The sequence below is a fragment of the Aythya marila genome, assembly GCF_965140915.1.
Source record: "Aythya marila genome assembly, chromosome: 8".
Classification (NCBI taxonomy): Eukaryota; Metazoa; Chordata; class Aves; order Anseriformes; family Anatidae; genus Aythya; species Aythya marila.
The window spans coordinates 9561041-9577237 of record NC_139049.1 but is presented as its reverse complement, the minus strand read 5'-3'; the positions used below and the strand labels follow the sequence as shown (position 1 = coordinate 9577237).

Genomic DNA, 16197 nt, shown 5'->3' with positions numbered 1-16197 from the left:
TCAATTTATTGTTTGTAGTAGTACAATTCGCCTGTTTTAGTACAATGTAATGCATTTGTTTTACGAAGCAGTTCATGGAAGTTCTTCTATATGTAACTAAAACCAGATTGAAATGTAAGACTTTGGTCCTCACAAAATCAGTATTTGGCATGATTCTGCAGTCTAATCACGTCTGTTTACTCAAGGAAGATACTCTTTCTGCTGACACCTTAAGAGTCAAAATGGCCATTGTAAATATTGCACACACAGAAATTCAGGAAAGTAGATTTGAAGATGGGAGATGGTCTTATGTTCAAACTCCCTAAAGTAAAGTGCACATTAATCTTTCATCACTGAGTATTCTTTGGATGAACCGTTTGCATCCAGCCTCTTGAAAAGGTTCAGCTGTTTAGAATGTTTTCCTGGAATACTGTTTTTTTCCTAGAGCAAGTGGCCAGGTCAGCTTGAGATATTTTTTTTCTTCTTCACAATTCTCCTGCTGTGGTTTGCTCAGCAGCTCAGAGCAGACAGCAGCACGGTCCTGTGAGGCCCATACTTTACAGACTTTGAGCTTAGTAAGTGTCCAGAAAGGTCTGGTGGGCTGGGACAAGAAACTTCTAGGCTGTGTAGAAGAACTTTGCAACCACTTTTTTCCAAAGCCTTATTCTGAAATTGTCACAGATATTTTACACTAAAGCATAATGATACTCTAATGAAGCCTGTTTGGTTTTGACAGCTCAGTCAATGAATCATTCAAAAAATCTTCTTTTTTGTATGCTCTTCCCTTTCTTGGGTTAAAACCATAAATCTGGAAGTGGGAGACCATACCATTTGAGCAGGCAGGATGTCATACCTGGTGACACAGTCAGGATTTTTGCTTCAGGTGTGCTGTAAGGGAGAGGATCAGGGTAAAATAGGAACAATCTGTATTGATTTCAAACAGGATGGTCCAGTCAAGGAATGTTAGTGGACTTTTGTGTTGCTTGGTTGTAATCTGTGAAAGTTTCATTCTACCTTTCCCAAGTTTAAACAGTGAATAAATAAAATGAGAGCCACCCCTTCAGAATGGTTGATCAGTGAGATGGACAGAAGCAGGACAGGAGATGTTTTCTTCAAATGAGCTGTGGGTGGCCAGTTTCCATCTCCAGAGTCTGCTGCTCTAGCAGGTGTGGTCCCAAACAAGTTCCACTTCTAGTGTGTGTGCATTAGAAGTTCTTTTCCTATGTCACTTACTGCTTGGACTGGTCCAAAATTGGAATTGTTTCTCAGCATTGTCAGCTGTGAAATTTGTGACTTCTTGAAGCTTTCCAGCTTATTTAAGAAAAGGGGTTCTTCTAGTTCATTCCTTTGTGCCTGATTCTAAAATGAAAGGAAAAGTTGCGGGCTGTCCTCACTACACTTCAGTATACATATTTTCAAGAGACTTAACATTTTAACTGTCACCCTTTGAGTAGCTTTTGTCTCCCTTATCCTTATTTCCCAAAGAGCAGCTTCCAGAAGTCAGATGCTTGGTGTGTATGAAGAGCCCGATATAACAAGGTGTTGCGGGCTTGAAAAGGCAAGGCTATTGCAAGTGCCAGTTTTCCAGATGGATATAGTACTCAGTATGCAAAGTGCTGCTCCTTTGGAAAACATAGTGAAAAGCCTAATTTTCAAATATCTTCATAAGATTAAGTGAATTATGCATATTTGAATAGCTTGGTTTCAGATATTGGTGCAGATGGCAGCACTCTGCCAAATGTTTTTTCTAAAAACTGTGAAGTAATTTTTTCCTCTTTGAGTAATATGACATTTCAGTTAATGTCACCTCAAATAATAACCTGCTGCATGTATCAATAGAGAGAGCAAGCATATACATTTCTTACTGTAATGCACCCCTTAATGGTGGATGGTGTTGTACATTCCTTCTCATGTTAGGCACCTCTCAAAGAGAGAAATGCATAGACAGATCGAAGTGTCAAAAATCAGCCACCACAGAAAGGACGTTGGACTGGTTTTATTGAAGCCAAGAGTTCATTTTCATCTATAATATCCTGATATAAGATGTTCTGACCTGCAATAAAACAAGAGATGTTTGTTCTGACAGGGGAAGCGTGCTAGAATACAGAGATATGAAGCTGAACTTCAGTTTATGAAACGGAAAAGTCGTGCCACCCCTCTTCTATAGCAGTTGCACATTCACTTTAACTCGTTCAAATGTTCTTCCCTTGAATTTCTGACAATAAAACTCTTTTGATATGTTTTTATGTACAGGGATTTTACTGGATGTTATTAGTCTTTTATCATCATAAACGTCTTTGTCAGGTTCATAGAGCTGGAAGCGTTCCCAGTGTAATAGTTTTAATTATGTTTGTCCCTAGTGAGGCACGATCAAAATTCCAACTTCTCCTGCAATTTGACTTGGCTGTGGTTATCTGCGTGTGCAGTTTTGAGTCATTGGTCACTGCCTTGTTTGATTCCTGTGCCGCCCAGAGATGTTGGTGAATGGGAGATGTTATTTCAACCCGTGTCCCATTTCCAGGGATGTGTGCATGCTCCTGTTAGTTCTTGTCCTCTACGTGTGTGTCTTTCCTAAGATGTTGTAGGGAGTGGCTGTGATGTGGGACAGATTATGTAGTTTTTCAGACTTGTGATCCCAATGTGATATAATCCCCTCCTTGTGTATGAAGCCCACCTAGTTGATTCAGCACTGCAGTGTCACCAGCTCTGATGTTGTACTTTGAGTTTGAAAAATGTATGTTGCCCTTCAGAGTCATTAAATTAACTTTCTCATCAAACTGTGAACGTGTCTAGCAATCAATGAACTGTGAAGCAAATCAGCCTATTCCTTTGGTTCCTTCTCTCTCTTCTTATATCGCTTTATGCATGGAATTCAGTTTTGCTGGTTTTGTGATTAGCAAAGATTAAAAATTGTAGTCAGAACTCAGGTCGTAGGTGCAATGTTGGCAGTGTTGGAGAGGTCATTGAAATAGTAATGAGTAAAGACGACACCTTTAAATGCCAGTAGATCGATTTACTGTGTGTGTCAGCAAATAAATAATGCAGCTGTCTGCCAAATTGATGTGCGGAGAAAGCCATAGAACTGGGGTGTGAATAGCTAATAATTTTGCTTCAAAATTTGATGGAAAATGTTTATACTTGCTGATTATTAACCTGTTTTAAGGGGAGTTTCTTTGGCCTGAGGATCTAAGGTCCTTGGTAGGAAGTAAATAACACCAAACAAATAGCCTGTCTGGCTTTGTGTACATTATGCACGGTCAATTCCACACCCATAAAAAATTCAGGTGAGCTTTAGCTCTCCTGGCAGCAGAGATTGGGTGGGCTGGGATAGGATGGTGTTGGCGTAGCATGAGTCTGCTTTCTGGGTTGTTCACGTGTGAGTAGAAGATGTCAGCGAACACCATGTATATTGCTTCCTTCAGTCAGATGGGACTCCATAATTTCTTATCAGGACATTCAGAGGGTAAATAATCAAGTTGTAAGGTGAGTTGATTGTAGGCACTAAATCTCTTGGGCGGGTTCTGTTAAAAACATCTGTCCCAGCTGGCTGATACAGATGGGCGACACAACAGGTTTAGTCTCTGTGAGGAATAACTTATTGCTGTTCATGAATTCAAACCTTAAAGAGCTTCTGTGCCTTTCAGAACAAGTAGATGTGGGCTGGGAATATTAGGGCTTGATAGGCTTTGAATTTTTAAAAATGTTGAATGCATTTAAGAAGTTGCTTCGCACGGAATTAAGTGTTCAGTTTGCATCTTGTGCATGCTCCTGTGGGCTCCTGCACTTCTTGGCATAAAATCTTCCTGATCTGCTGGAGTATTTTGTCAGCATAGGCATGTTAAATGGTATGATCATCCAGTGTTCTCAGTGCACAAACATAACATGTGCAAGTTGTTAGTCCATTTCCATCCGAGTAACAGCACCACCTCCTGGAATATATGTAAAGGCTGAGCAATAAAAGTTCTCTAATGCAAGTCATTCGGCTGGTTATTGAACAATTACTCCAGTATTACACGATCTCCAGAAATGGATCTTAAGTTGCTGACTGTCCTGGATGAAAATGGAATAATGGTGGCGGGATGACTCCAGCTGCTGCGTGCCGGGCTAAATTTGGTGTCCTTATAGTGGTCGTTTGGGACCTTATGAAATATTCTTGGTGCTGACAGGCGCTGCAGGCAGGCGCTAGGTGAGAATAAGCAGTTAAAACCCTGCTGCGAAGCTTGACACCGTGTCCCATCGCTGATTTGACACAGACCTCTGCTAGCGTGTAGTGCGTGTGGTGTGCTTGCTGTAATCAGCCCCGTTATGGCCTTGTGTGGTAGGGCTGAAGGATATGTAGCTTTATTTGAATTTCAAAGAGCCTGCTATGGGACCATCTCGTATTTTATGATGTCCTTCTAACTGTTGTAAAAGAAGTGTTTGAACCAACACATCTCTCTGAAAGAGCGTAGATACCAATGGAGAAAGTAGTATTTGTGCTACAGTTCGTGGTTTTGCTGTGTAGAAGATTAATTCAGGAGGTGAAGGCTTGTACTGCATGCAAATTCCAGAAAAAAAGGTCTGGTCTTTTTGGGGAAAAAATGACCTTGAGCTTCAAAGACAAGTTGTCTTCATTGGCATAAATTGTTGTAGATTCATCATCTTCTGTTATGCTCCTCCTGATCTGTCCCTCAGCTCTTTTTTTTCTTCAATGTTCATTGTTTCAGTCCCTTGGTAAGAGCCATATTCTGTCATCCTGTCCTGGAACAGGGTCCGTGTTTTATATGTTCTAACTACTGTTCTAATTCAGGATACCTGCACCTATTGTGTTTCAGTTTCTTGAAAGGAAAAAAAAATACTTGAAATTTCACAGGTTGACTCTGCACAGAAAATATGACAAACGTCAAGAGTAATTGCATAGTGGCTTGTGAGCATTTGTGCATTTGTCGTCTGTTTGTGTTTTCTGTGCATATTCTGAAATCTCTCTGTGACAATCTTCATGGAGATTAATCTTATTAAATGCTATGCCAGGCTCTGTGTGAGCTCTTTGTAGAAAGACTGTGGCATGAGCATATTTTCAGTGCGGGGAGAAGCTGTGTTTCTGTGAATGAGATCAGAAAGGTGGAGAACAACCTTCCCCAGAGGAATAGAGAGGTCCGTGACACAATTCTTGGAGCAATAGGGCGGAAGAGACAGCCAAGCCCCAGAGGATCTGCACACAATGAGATTTAGAGTTACTCTACACACTGCCAGAATAAACTCAGTTTGAATTGTTGGTGGCTTCTGACCATTTGCTAAATCTGCTTACAGGGCTTCAGGTGACCAGAACCTTTAAACCTTGGCATTGCTGAATTGTATTTTCAGAACAAATAAGTTGATGCATTCTGTAGCAAGTGTATTTTTTTATTTTCCATTTACTGAACTTTTTCAAGGTAGAATTATTTTATTAAACCAATGCTTCAAAAAATTTACCTGTTTTTTAAGCAAGTTTGTTTTCATTGGTGATTGCTGCTAGGTGCATCTTAATTTCTTTAGTGATGTAATGAGAAGAAGTTCTAGAACTGATGACCTTTACAACATTTCAGGGTTCACCAATGAATTGTATGTTAGATGCATGGACATACGTGTTTTGAAAAGGTCAATTATGACAAGTGTTTGGAATCTGCATAATTACACTCACCACAGTGCTTTGAATAAAAATAGCAAGTGCTTTGCCCTTCTAAATATTTTCCTCAGTTTTTCCTCTCTTCCTGTCTTTAGCTTGCTTTTACTAAACCATTCCAACATTGAGGAACACGGACTGTGTCAGGAGTCCCAGCTGCAGGCTCTGAACAGGAGGAGGAAAATGAGAGCAGGATGGACAGAGCTGCTTTGCTCTGGCTCTCTTGCAGTGAAGTCAGATGGAAGCTGGAAGAGATGCCCCTGGACCACCTGTGTTATGTAGGGCCTTGGAGATGGTTGTTCTGATAATGAATTCAGGTTATCTGGGTGAAAAAAGACCCAGGTGAGGCACCAAAGGGATGCTATGGCAGGAGGTATTGAATATGGATGAGAAGGTGAGGACCAGAGAGGGGAGAGTAAGGGCAGAGAGGTGTGAATGGCAAAGGTGAGTCTGTAGAGACCTGAGTTACGTGTCTGGCACCTGGCAGGATTCGGAGAAATTCCATGCCTGCAGGCAGATATTTCATCCCCCTCATGCAATGGTTGAGTGGGCAACCAGTGCTGCAGTGCACAACCTGCTGCAGCTGCTAGACAGTCTGTTCACGCAGGAGTCTGAGTGTATCCCGTATCTCTAGAGACTGTGATCCTGCAGATAATCAATGAAAATTCCCCCTGCAGCACCAGAGATATCCAAAAACATATTTAAAGACAAATATATATTAATAGTCCAACTTGGAGGAAGAGAAGATGATGCAGTGTAATGAGTAGTGTTTCTTCAGTTGCAATTTTTATGGTGTCTTATCCCAGAACTATTTTATCATTTTTAGAGCAGAGTGTCTTGTTTCCAAGTTATAACTGCAGTGAAGAAAGCGGTTGCTGAAGATGAAGCAGTGGTAAGAGTAGGAGAATCCTTGCCAGAGGAAGGAAGCCTTTGTGGCCAAGCCAGTGGAGCTTTGTCCCGAAGATCACAGTACTTCAGTGCCTCTGAAGTTCCACTAGGCAAGTTACTTAAGCTAGACTTTCCATGGTGTGCCACTGATGGATGCTTCATGGCTTTCATGTGCCCACTTTGATACTCAGGGATACGATTTGTAGAAATGTTGAGTAGCAGCTTCTGAACTTAGTAGGCCCTCTGCTTTAGAGCCCTTCAAGACTTTTGGCAGTGCTGGCATCATCGTTTAGAAATGTCAGACTTAACCCAAAATGGTTTTCATAGCACACAGCGCTACTGAAGTATTAGAGTGGATCCTGGAGTCAGTGGTGTTAATGCATCCTGAGCCAGCCGCCTCGATTTATCACTGGAGCTGATCAGCAGAGGCCCCACACCATGGTTGCGTTGGCTCGGGAGCTAACTCGATCAAAACTACCTAAAGCATCTCTGCAAGCTGTTGAATTGAGTTAGGCAGATGTATCTGTGAAGTGCTTTATAATAATTTTTAAATTCTCTGGAAATCAGGTCTCAGAAGTCTCAGTTAAGGTATCCAAAAGAAAAAGAACCGTTTTACTTTCATCTCTTTGCTTTCATTTTCCATTTGTAAAACGACAATAATGCTTACCTCTCATCTCACATGGGTCATTAGGAAAGATAACTTGTTTATGCGGAAGATAAGAAATTCTGCCTTCAGAATGGGATTCCAGTGATGTATGGCAAATAAGTCCGTGGTTTTCCTCTGAAGAACAGGCAGAATAATATGCAATTTAAAGAAAGGAAAAGCAGCCAGCTGTTCTGTGACCTCAGTGAGACAGGTGATGAAGGGAAATATTTTGGTCACATAATGCTAGGCCTTACAGCCATGGGAGGGTCAAATTAATGTTATTCAGGTAGCTTGAATTCTGACAGCTTTTAACTTTGAACGCTTCAGTTTCCAGCCCTAGCAGTTGTCTTAGTGCACTGTGCATTAAAAGTGTAAGACTTACTACCCTGCACTCTGAACAACACCGCCAGTCAAAGCCAATGTTGTTTTTTTTTTTTTTTTTATCCCTCCATGTTAAATTACTTAATGTTTTGTGTTGTTGTTCCAGCCACCTCAGACGTTTTGTATGCATGGTTGTCAGATTGCTGAGAACTAACATGGGGGCTGACACGTTAATATTGCAGAGGAGAGCAGAGCTTACAACGTGCTGAATTATATAGTGCCAGCTCCAGCACCTAAACGCAGGAGGCCTGGAGGCTCACACAGGAAATCTCAATGGAGCCGAATGATCTGAAGCATGGGAATTTTGATGGTGGTTTTTCAAATAAGAAAGAATATGAGCATCACCTGCAGACTCAAACGAAATACAGCCTCTGTGGTGCTGTGCAATGAGCTGGGTCAGGAGCCTTCTGGAGTGAGTCAGTGATGCCAATGGGCTGGCAGAGCAGGGTGCTGCTCTCCTGTTGGTGTCCTGATGCAGTTAAGTCGAAGGATAAAGCAGGAACTGGCTTTAAACCACCACGGATTACGGTGGTTGAAAGATTTATTTGCTGCATATCTCTAGTTTGGTCTTCTGGTGGTGTGACGACAGGAGCAGAGTGCCTGCTGCGGGGCTGTGCTCTGTGAAGTCTGGAACATGGGGATGTGCAGAGCTTCAGGGCCTGCGGGGAGGATGAGCTCTGTGTGCTAGGAAACGCACGTTTTCCTTCTGTGTGAGGATGTTCAGCACTGGGACTGCCTAGATCACCTTTAAAATCTACAGTACTTATTATTTATTGTTGCTTTTCTCAGAGACAGCTCAGTTGGCTTGAGGTTTGGTACATTGGAGGTTGTAGAAATTGGAAAAAGCTGTTGTATTTTATTTCTTCCAGCTATGTACATGCAAGCCCTGCCTTACAATTACTGGAGCAGCAGTGGATGGTGTTTTACAAATGGGATGACTTGGTTGTTGTCATGTATTTCCTACAGAGTAGGAGAGTGGCTACTGAGAAAACAATTTAAAAATAAAATCAAGAACACTCGGCGATTCAGATAACGTTTTTTCCTTCTCTCATTTCACTGTAAGGAAAGAGTAAGTGCCAAGAGAGCAAGGAGGCTGTCAGTGACAGCATGTGCTGCCCACCTTGTGCTGCATGGAAAGAACAAAGAATTTTATTTCTGCCTTATTTTAATGACTCACTCTATGGAAGGAGGGGGGGAGGTTGCTGTGTCATTTTCCTCCCGAAATTCCACAGACGATTAATTTTCAGTTCATTTGCTGACATTTATCACATAAAACGTGGCTTGTCATAGTAGTTACTAAACCCTGTTGGAAACGGCAGATCAGATTCATTTGCAAAAATGAGGCAGAGCAGATGCAGCCCTTGTCGTACATCTAAAATCAGGAAGGATTAGAGGTCAGAAGGCTTCAAAGCTGCTTTTATGCAGTGCCTACTTGTAGCTGGGTTCCTGGTCCTTTTTAAGAAAGTGAAAGGCTCTGACCGGCTGGGCATCATAGTAGCAAGAACGATCAATTAATGTCAGATAACATACATTGATCTTTCTAAGGCAAAATTGAGTCAATTTTAGAAGGGATAAATTTTGGGGGAAAAAAAACAACACACAGTTGAGTATGCATGAGCTTGCCTTTGGATGCTTTGTGCGCTCTCCTGTTGGGGCAGAGCACAGAGCCGATGTCCTGGGTGAGGATTTCCTCTCCTACCTCCCCGGCTGTCCCTCTTGCCTTGCTGCTGGAGGTTTTGCCCCCTCCTGAAGCAGTGGGAACTTGGCCCCCAGCAGGGAATATCTGTGAGTCAGGAAGGAGCTAGAAGTCTGGGTGGAGGTTTGAGGCTGGTGACAGGAGACAGGATGACTGTGTAGCCATGGGAGAGTTAATTTAGGGAGGGCAGAGAGGCTAGAAGTATATGGAGTGACTCTTCCTCATGCTGCAGAAAGAAAGAAACCTCTGTAGGAGCAAAACCTCTGCTTTAAATCTCAAAGAACAAGGATGATCAAAACAATCCCCTCTGTGTTCCTCCTTTCCTGCAACTGTCTGCAGTGTCAGTGTTTTCCTGCCCATCTGATGCCTGCTGTTCCTGCCGGTTCAGTCCTGCCTGCTCTGGGACAGGCACTTCCACCTCCTCAGTCCCTTCAGATCCTGCTGGTGCCTCCCTTTCAAAGCAGCTCGGAGTGTCCCATCCCAGCAGGAGGCAGAGACACGTAATTAAAGAGCTTTGAAAAAGGCAGGTAGGGGCAGAGAATGTGCCTGTGTTTGGGTATCGCTAAGGGAAAATCCCTGTATCTGTATAGCCAAGTTGGTTAGAGATGGGCTGGGTAAGTGGATGATAACAGGGGTGGAAAATTGGGCAGGTTTGCAGGCAATAAATAGAATTTTGGGCATATTCAATGTGCTGGAGGGCAGGGCTGCCACGCAGAGGGACTGAGATAGGCTGGAGGAACGGGATGAGGGGAGCCTCAGCAAGCTCAGTAAGGGCTGGGAGTGGAAAAAATACTTGCAGAGGTCAAGCTGGGAGGAGCTGAGTGCTTAATTAGCAGCTTTGGATCAGCCCTTCCCAAAGGTGCACTGGGACAGAAGGGGCAGCAGGCACGAGTGGGAACAGGAGATGTTCTGGCTGCATGGAGGGGAAAAAAATGCTGTGAGGATGGTCAAACTCTGGGGGCAGATCCTGGAGAAAGGGAGACACCTCCGTTGTTGGAGATGTTCAGAACTTGCTGGCAGAGCCTTGAGCACTGTGTTTCCAGTAGGATGTTGGGTTAGAGACCTCCCGAGGTCCCTTCCCATCTACATGGCTCTACTTGACAGCTGACAAGCAGTTTGTTTGCTTCTTACCCTCAGCTCTGAATCATTCAGTTGTTGAACTCTGCACCTGGCTTCACTTTCCCAGTGCCCCTTCTTGGGAAGGATGCTTTATTTTTTTTTATTACTCCAGACAGTTTTAGTGCTAAAATATTTCTTTAGATATTTTTTTAAGCAAGGTGGCCTCTGGCTGCAATTAGTGTCCCGTTGGAGGAACTGGCAGCATTATATAGCAACACTAAAGCAAATCATTCTACCTCATGGCATTATTACCTTGATCTGAAAATTTCCCCAGGCTGCAATTTGTCACTAATATTGCCTTCAGCTAAACTTATCCATACAAAAAAAAAAAAAAGTTAATAGAGCTGCAGTTCTGGAGTTGCCATCACCATTTTTTTGGATGAATTATTACTTGGTATATTTTATTGACCAAGCCCGTAGAGTTCTTGGGCCTTGAAAAACGATGCAGTGGTTCATCACGGACTCCATAAATTGTTGGGCTGTGTAGCAGCAATATCTTACTCTCCTGAGCCGTAAGAAGTGAAGGTATCTCTGAAACACTGTAGATACGTACTGCTCTGAGGTAGGAATTGCACCGTGTGGATTGACTGATAGAGACACATTGCTGTGATTGCCAGGCAGAAGAACTGATCTGATGACAACTAGTTTTATTGTGGCTTTTGTGCTTTTGCTTGTTTTATGCCACACTTAACAGAATTTGAATGCTGTGACAGCGACATACTGTAAGATATAATTTTACCTGAGACAATGCAGCTGGAATTAATAAATTGGAGAGACAAGGTTGAGGTGCTTTGTCATCAGCTGGTGCTGGGTAATGCTTTCTTGATGGAAGTGTAAGCTGCTCGCTGAAATTCCCACCTGCCGCTGGGTCAGGAGGAGCTGCTATTTAGGGACACCCATGTGAAAGGTGTGTCTTGTCTCCACATTAACAGCAAAAATATGCTGTCTACTTCATCATGGTGTCTCTTAACCTTCCTTGGTAAGAGACTTTGGATTCAGAGTTGCTTACTTGCTGCCATTCTTTGGTGATGGCTTCTGAAAGGGTCTCATTGGTCCAGCCCAGAGGATCTTAACTGAGGTACTGGGCCCTGAAGGAACAAATTAAATCTCAGGAAACAAAATCGTAAGGTGAGGAGCTGTAAAACTCATAACCCATCTCTTCAATTGTGCCTCGAAGCTAACAGTAGCCACTAGAGTGCAGAGCGTTTTTATAATATGCTTGTGGAGTCATTGCTGCTGCTGTTTTCATCTAGAAAAGAAACCAGTTATTAGCTTCTAACAGAAAAGGGACTCCAGGCTTGTCACTTCCCTCTTGTGCCAATGTGTGGCTGTTAATGAAGGCTGATCCTGAAATGCCACCGAGCTATGATGGTCTTCTGCTCCTTAGCTGGGACCTCTGTTATCGTGGACACTCAGCACTGCCTGGTGCAGCACTTCCAGTCCCCCGTGCAGAAGAATTCAACCTCAAGGCCATGCTTAGGACTCTGGGGATGTCTGATAAAGCCCCATTTTCTCGGTATAGGTTGCCCCTCTTGGACCAAATGGATGCATTCAGGCCAGTCTGCCAGCTATGTTGGGTACCCTCCCCTGGTACCTCAATGCAAAACGCCTGCTTTGTTTTCCTCTAGTTCAGCCTAGGCTTCCACTGCCTCAAAACAACACGTAACCCACCTGGAAAGTCAAGCAAAGTAGGGCTATTGTGTTCTCCAGGCTAATGCTAATTAAAGAAGTAAACCACAGTTAAACTCATGTATTCCAGTGACTTTGCTCACAGCTGAGTTGTTACTGGAGAGATGAACTGATTTTTTTTTTTTTTTTTGAGGTGAGAATGCAACTCAGATTAAGAGGAGACTGGTAAAGATTTTTTTTCAATAGCCTTTTAAAATTAGACTTTATGTTCATTTGGCCCATTATGTTGGCTTAACTTAGTTCTACTGGCAGGTATCTTGTTTTTAACCAAGGAAATAGAGCTGTAAAACCAGCTGCTACTCATGCTTTGCAAGTGTTTTCAGAGTTGTGGGTCTTTTAAAACATATTTGTCGCTTCTCTTAACACAGTCCTTTAAGTTAAGATGAAGAGAAATCAATTGATGTAAGGGAGACTAGTGGACTTCAAATAAGTAGTTTCTCTAGTCAATAATGCGTATATTAAGATGTGTGAAAATACCTGCCTGCATGGTAGGCTGTGATGGCTTGTCGAAGAGCTAGGCTGGGAGAAACTGTATTCATATCCAGCTGGATATGCTTATGCTAATCTGCATATCAACTAACTTTTTGTTGTTTAAGTAACACGAACGTCCTGCCCTAATTCTGGGTCTCCAGTGGTGAAGGCCATCCTTCAAGTTTCTTTCCCTGTTCTTGGGTGAGAGTTGTGATTTGTTTAACATTTACATTGGTTAGTGCCGAGAGCTTGGGTTTTGGCTGCTGTGGGCTGCAGACCTGGACACGGAGGATGGTAAGCGCTGTCCTTGATGAGCTGTCCCTTGAAGCAGAACTGGGGGAGCCCTGCTTGTCACTGCTCTTCAGACCAAGGTTCAGGACCACCAAGGAGTCTGGCCTCTGAGCTCCTTCAGGACTGGCAGTGGTACCCTATGAGAACAGGTGAACCCCTATGGAGAAGCCCCAGCAGGAGGGTGAGACATCAGTACACAACTTGTGCTACACGGTCCTTTATTTTGAAGAGAAATCATGAAGGCTTGAGGGGAGGGAAGAATGCCAATCTCGGCTTAGTAGGTGTTTGGCAGTGCAAGCTGGTTTTAAAAAGCCATTTTTTCAGCTTTATGCAAGGATAGCGTTTTTGTCTATTCACTGCCAAACGCAGGATAAGGATCTTAAGGAAGGACACGGTAGATAGGCATAATAAACTGGTGGCAAAGATAGATGGGCTAATAAAGGGGGGGAGGGTGAAACCAAAAGGCTAAATTCCCCTGTTGACGATAGCACTGACAGCTACCACACGCACAGAAGGGACGTGCTCTTCTGCACGGGGTGGTAACATCCAGTGTGGGAACATAATAGGGAAACGGGGATATCAGAATTGTTCAGAAATGTGGCATTCAGTTCTGAATTTATTGAATTTAAATGAGTTTAAAAAGTGGTTTAGAAATGACTCGTTTCTATTTCTGCGTGCGTTTTTGTGGTCTGTTAAAAATACAGTAAAATGGGCAAGTATACAGGGGGAAGAAAAAAAGAAAAAGCTGAATATGGATAATGCTTTCTTCTGTGTACAGAAACAGTCTGAATAAAATCAGATGAGTAATGGTCTTTCTTTGATACCAGCTATGTGGGGGTACTGGATAGCAGTACAATATGAACAGCTGTCAGGCAGTACTGTGATATAATTTGATGTTGTCCTTTGAAATCCTCTGGCTGACATTTCTTAAAGTAAATTGTGATTTTTGGGTACCACTGAATGTGCTTCAACTGATCTTGGAAGGGACTTAGTACTGCCTGGAAACTTGGCTCCTCAGGTATGCAAAGTTACATGCCCCAAATCAAAAATACCTTTGGGGAAGAAAACGTGTGCTTCTATTCTCGTTCATCTTGATCTTGGCTGTTAAAGTATAAAACTTGCACTTCAGTCTTTTTTTCCTGATCTTTTTGCCAGGTGTTTAATACGTGCCATATCCTCGGGGAGAAATGCAAAGTGGTCCATTCATTGACCTGCTCCCCTGCAAGTGAGTGGCACTGCTCGTACCTCCTAGTTCATTGCCTAGCAATCTGAAATGTGCAATTTTTTATGTGCCAAATGCCTCATTTTGTTTGCTCTAAATCCCATTTTCTTTCAGTTTCATTTTAAACAGATGTTTTCTAAATCCGTCCACAAATAGCAATTATGTTTTATAATGATGATCGTTGTCACTTAAGTTTCTAACTAGTGGTTTGATTCCCTGCTCTCAGCAATGTAAAACTGAGATAACTCAATTGAAGTTCAAGCCGTGGTGGTATAAAACCGGTGCTGCTGAGTGGAAAAGTTAGGTCTCTTATGTCAGGTTTTTGGAGGTTTTGCACGTTTCCTAGCATCTGGAATTACGCTCTCCATCCAAAGCTGCTCTATTTTAGATTTTACGTATTTTTATTTTCAGAAGATCCAAATTGGATCTTCCCTTGCACCAGAGGGGAAAAAGAAAATCTGCCATTACAATTCTGAAGCGGCGATCATAAATACCTGCTCCTGCAGCCACAGGGAACCTTTCTCTATCCTATTAGGGTTTTGGTCAAGGTCCCTTACTGGGTCCGTAGTTGGCAGTGGGAGAAGTGCTCATCCACCTTTGCCATCCAGGAGCCTTTCTGATCCATGTGCCTCGTGATAGTTGTGTTGCAGTGTTTCTCCTCCTCTTTCTCAACCCTCAACAGTATTTCTCTGCCTGTGAAATGACTTGAACAGATCTTTATTTGCCTTGTGGCTAGAGGCTGCCTATTGGGCTGTTGGTTTTTGCTCCTCAGCTCCTTGTACTTCACAGTACTGCAGCGTGACTTGCTAGTTTTCAGGTCTATTTATTTTAGCTTCAGCCTTCAAGGGATGTATGGAATGTTTCAACCAGCTTTGCTTCTGGAGAAATCACAATGTGGAACTGAATCTTGTAGCACTGAATGTGTCCACCTACAGTGCTGATTTTCGTCCCAGCCAGCAATGGGTATGATATCAAGATTTTCTCTGCATTTTGGTGGAGGGGTCCCAAAAATTTGCCCTGCTAATGTGCAATACAGGGGGTACGTGCTGTCCTAAACAAAATGTTATCCATCTAACAGCCTGCTGAGGGGCTCTGATTTGTCTAGGTTTGCTTGTTTCTGGCAAGGGAGTTTTGTATGGGTAGCATAGGCAATGAAACTGGGCTGTATTTTGTTTTATTTTTTTTTCATCTGGTGTTTGGTTAGGTGCATCTGCCTTTACCAAGAGCATTTACCCTTTTCTTGTCTTGGTAAGGAACTTCTTTTCTCTCACAGTTCCTAGTTATTCAGAAATAGTATTCAGCTTTCCAAAATTCAAGTTGAATAAAACCATTTCCATTTTAAACAGAAGCACGAAACAATCTTTTGATACCTTCCCCATATAAGCTTTCATACCGAGCTTCCAAAACCTGGCATATTCCAGCTCTGTCTTGAGCCCTGAGTCATCCTTGAGAGATGTTGGCATTTGGAGTGAGGTTTGCAGTGAGCTGGAGCCCAGTGCAAGTTGTCTGTCTACAGTCACGCGTGAATAGGTGATGAATCAGCAGTCTGGTGTCTCTGAGCCAAGAAACATGATTTATTGTTGAGAGCTTGTTTTGTATGTGTGGCTAACAATGGGATGGCTTTCTGAGTATTTAGGCAAAGCAATTTTTGATTAAAAATACTTCTTGCAGTTGGTGTGATAGTTGAATTATGGTCTGTGGGCATGGGAGATGAAATGTTTGTTGCGGGGAGCTCTCTGGAAATTAGCCTATGAACAGGGTGCGTTATGCTGCAAATTATTAAATATTGATTTCTGTAACAGTCTGCAGGCATCAATGAATTCAGCAATATGCTCGTAAATAATACGAAAAAGATTAATGTCTCAACAGAAAAAATAATTTCAGATATGTGTAAATAATGACTTCGGTGCAAGTTAGGTTATGTGGTTACTGAAGAGGATTTTTGGCCTATTGCTGAGTATCCAGAACCACCTGGAGGATACCGTTACCTCTCTCTCTTGCAGCTCGGTTTCCCAAAGGTTGGATGCTGAGGGTTTGTCTCTGGAGCTCCCACCTGCACATCAGGGGATGCTGGCATCTTCTGTACACAGCTCGCTTTCATCTGTATGGCTCTGCGCTTTCCTGGCAGAGTGCTCCAAAACATCTCAGTTAAGCACAGTTTAGCCTCTGCAGAA

At 42.8% G+C, this 16197-nt stretch overlaps 1 protein-coding gene across 1 annotated transcript in view; it reads left to right on the top strand.

Annotated features, from left to right (window-relative positions):
• Positions 1-16197, top strand: part of TEDC1 (tubulin epsilon and delta complex 1) — a gene marked incomplete at its 5' end in the record, with an annotated part of 68545 nt that overhangs the window by 24716 nt on the left and 27632 nt on the right. The gene's annotated exons all lie outside the window — the stretch shown is intronic.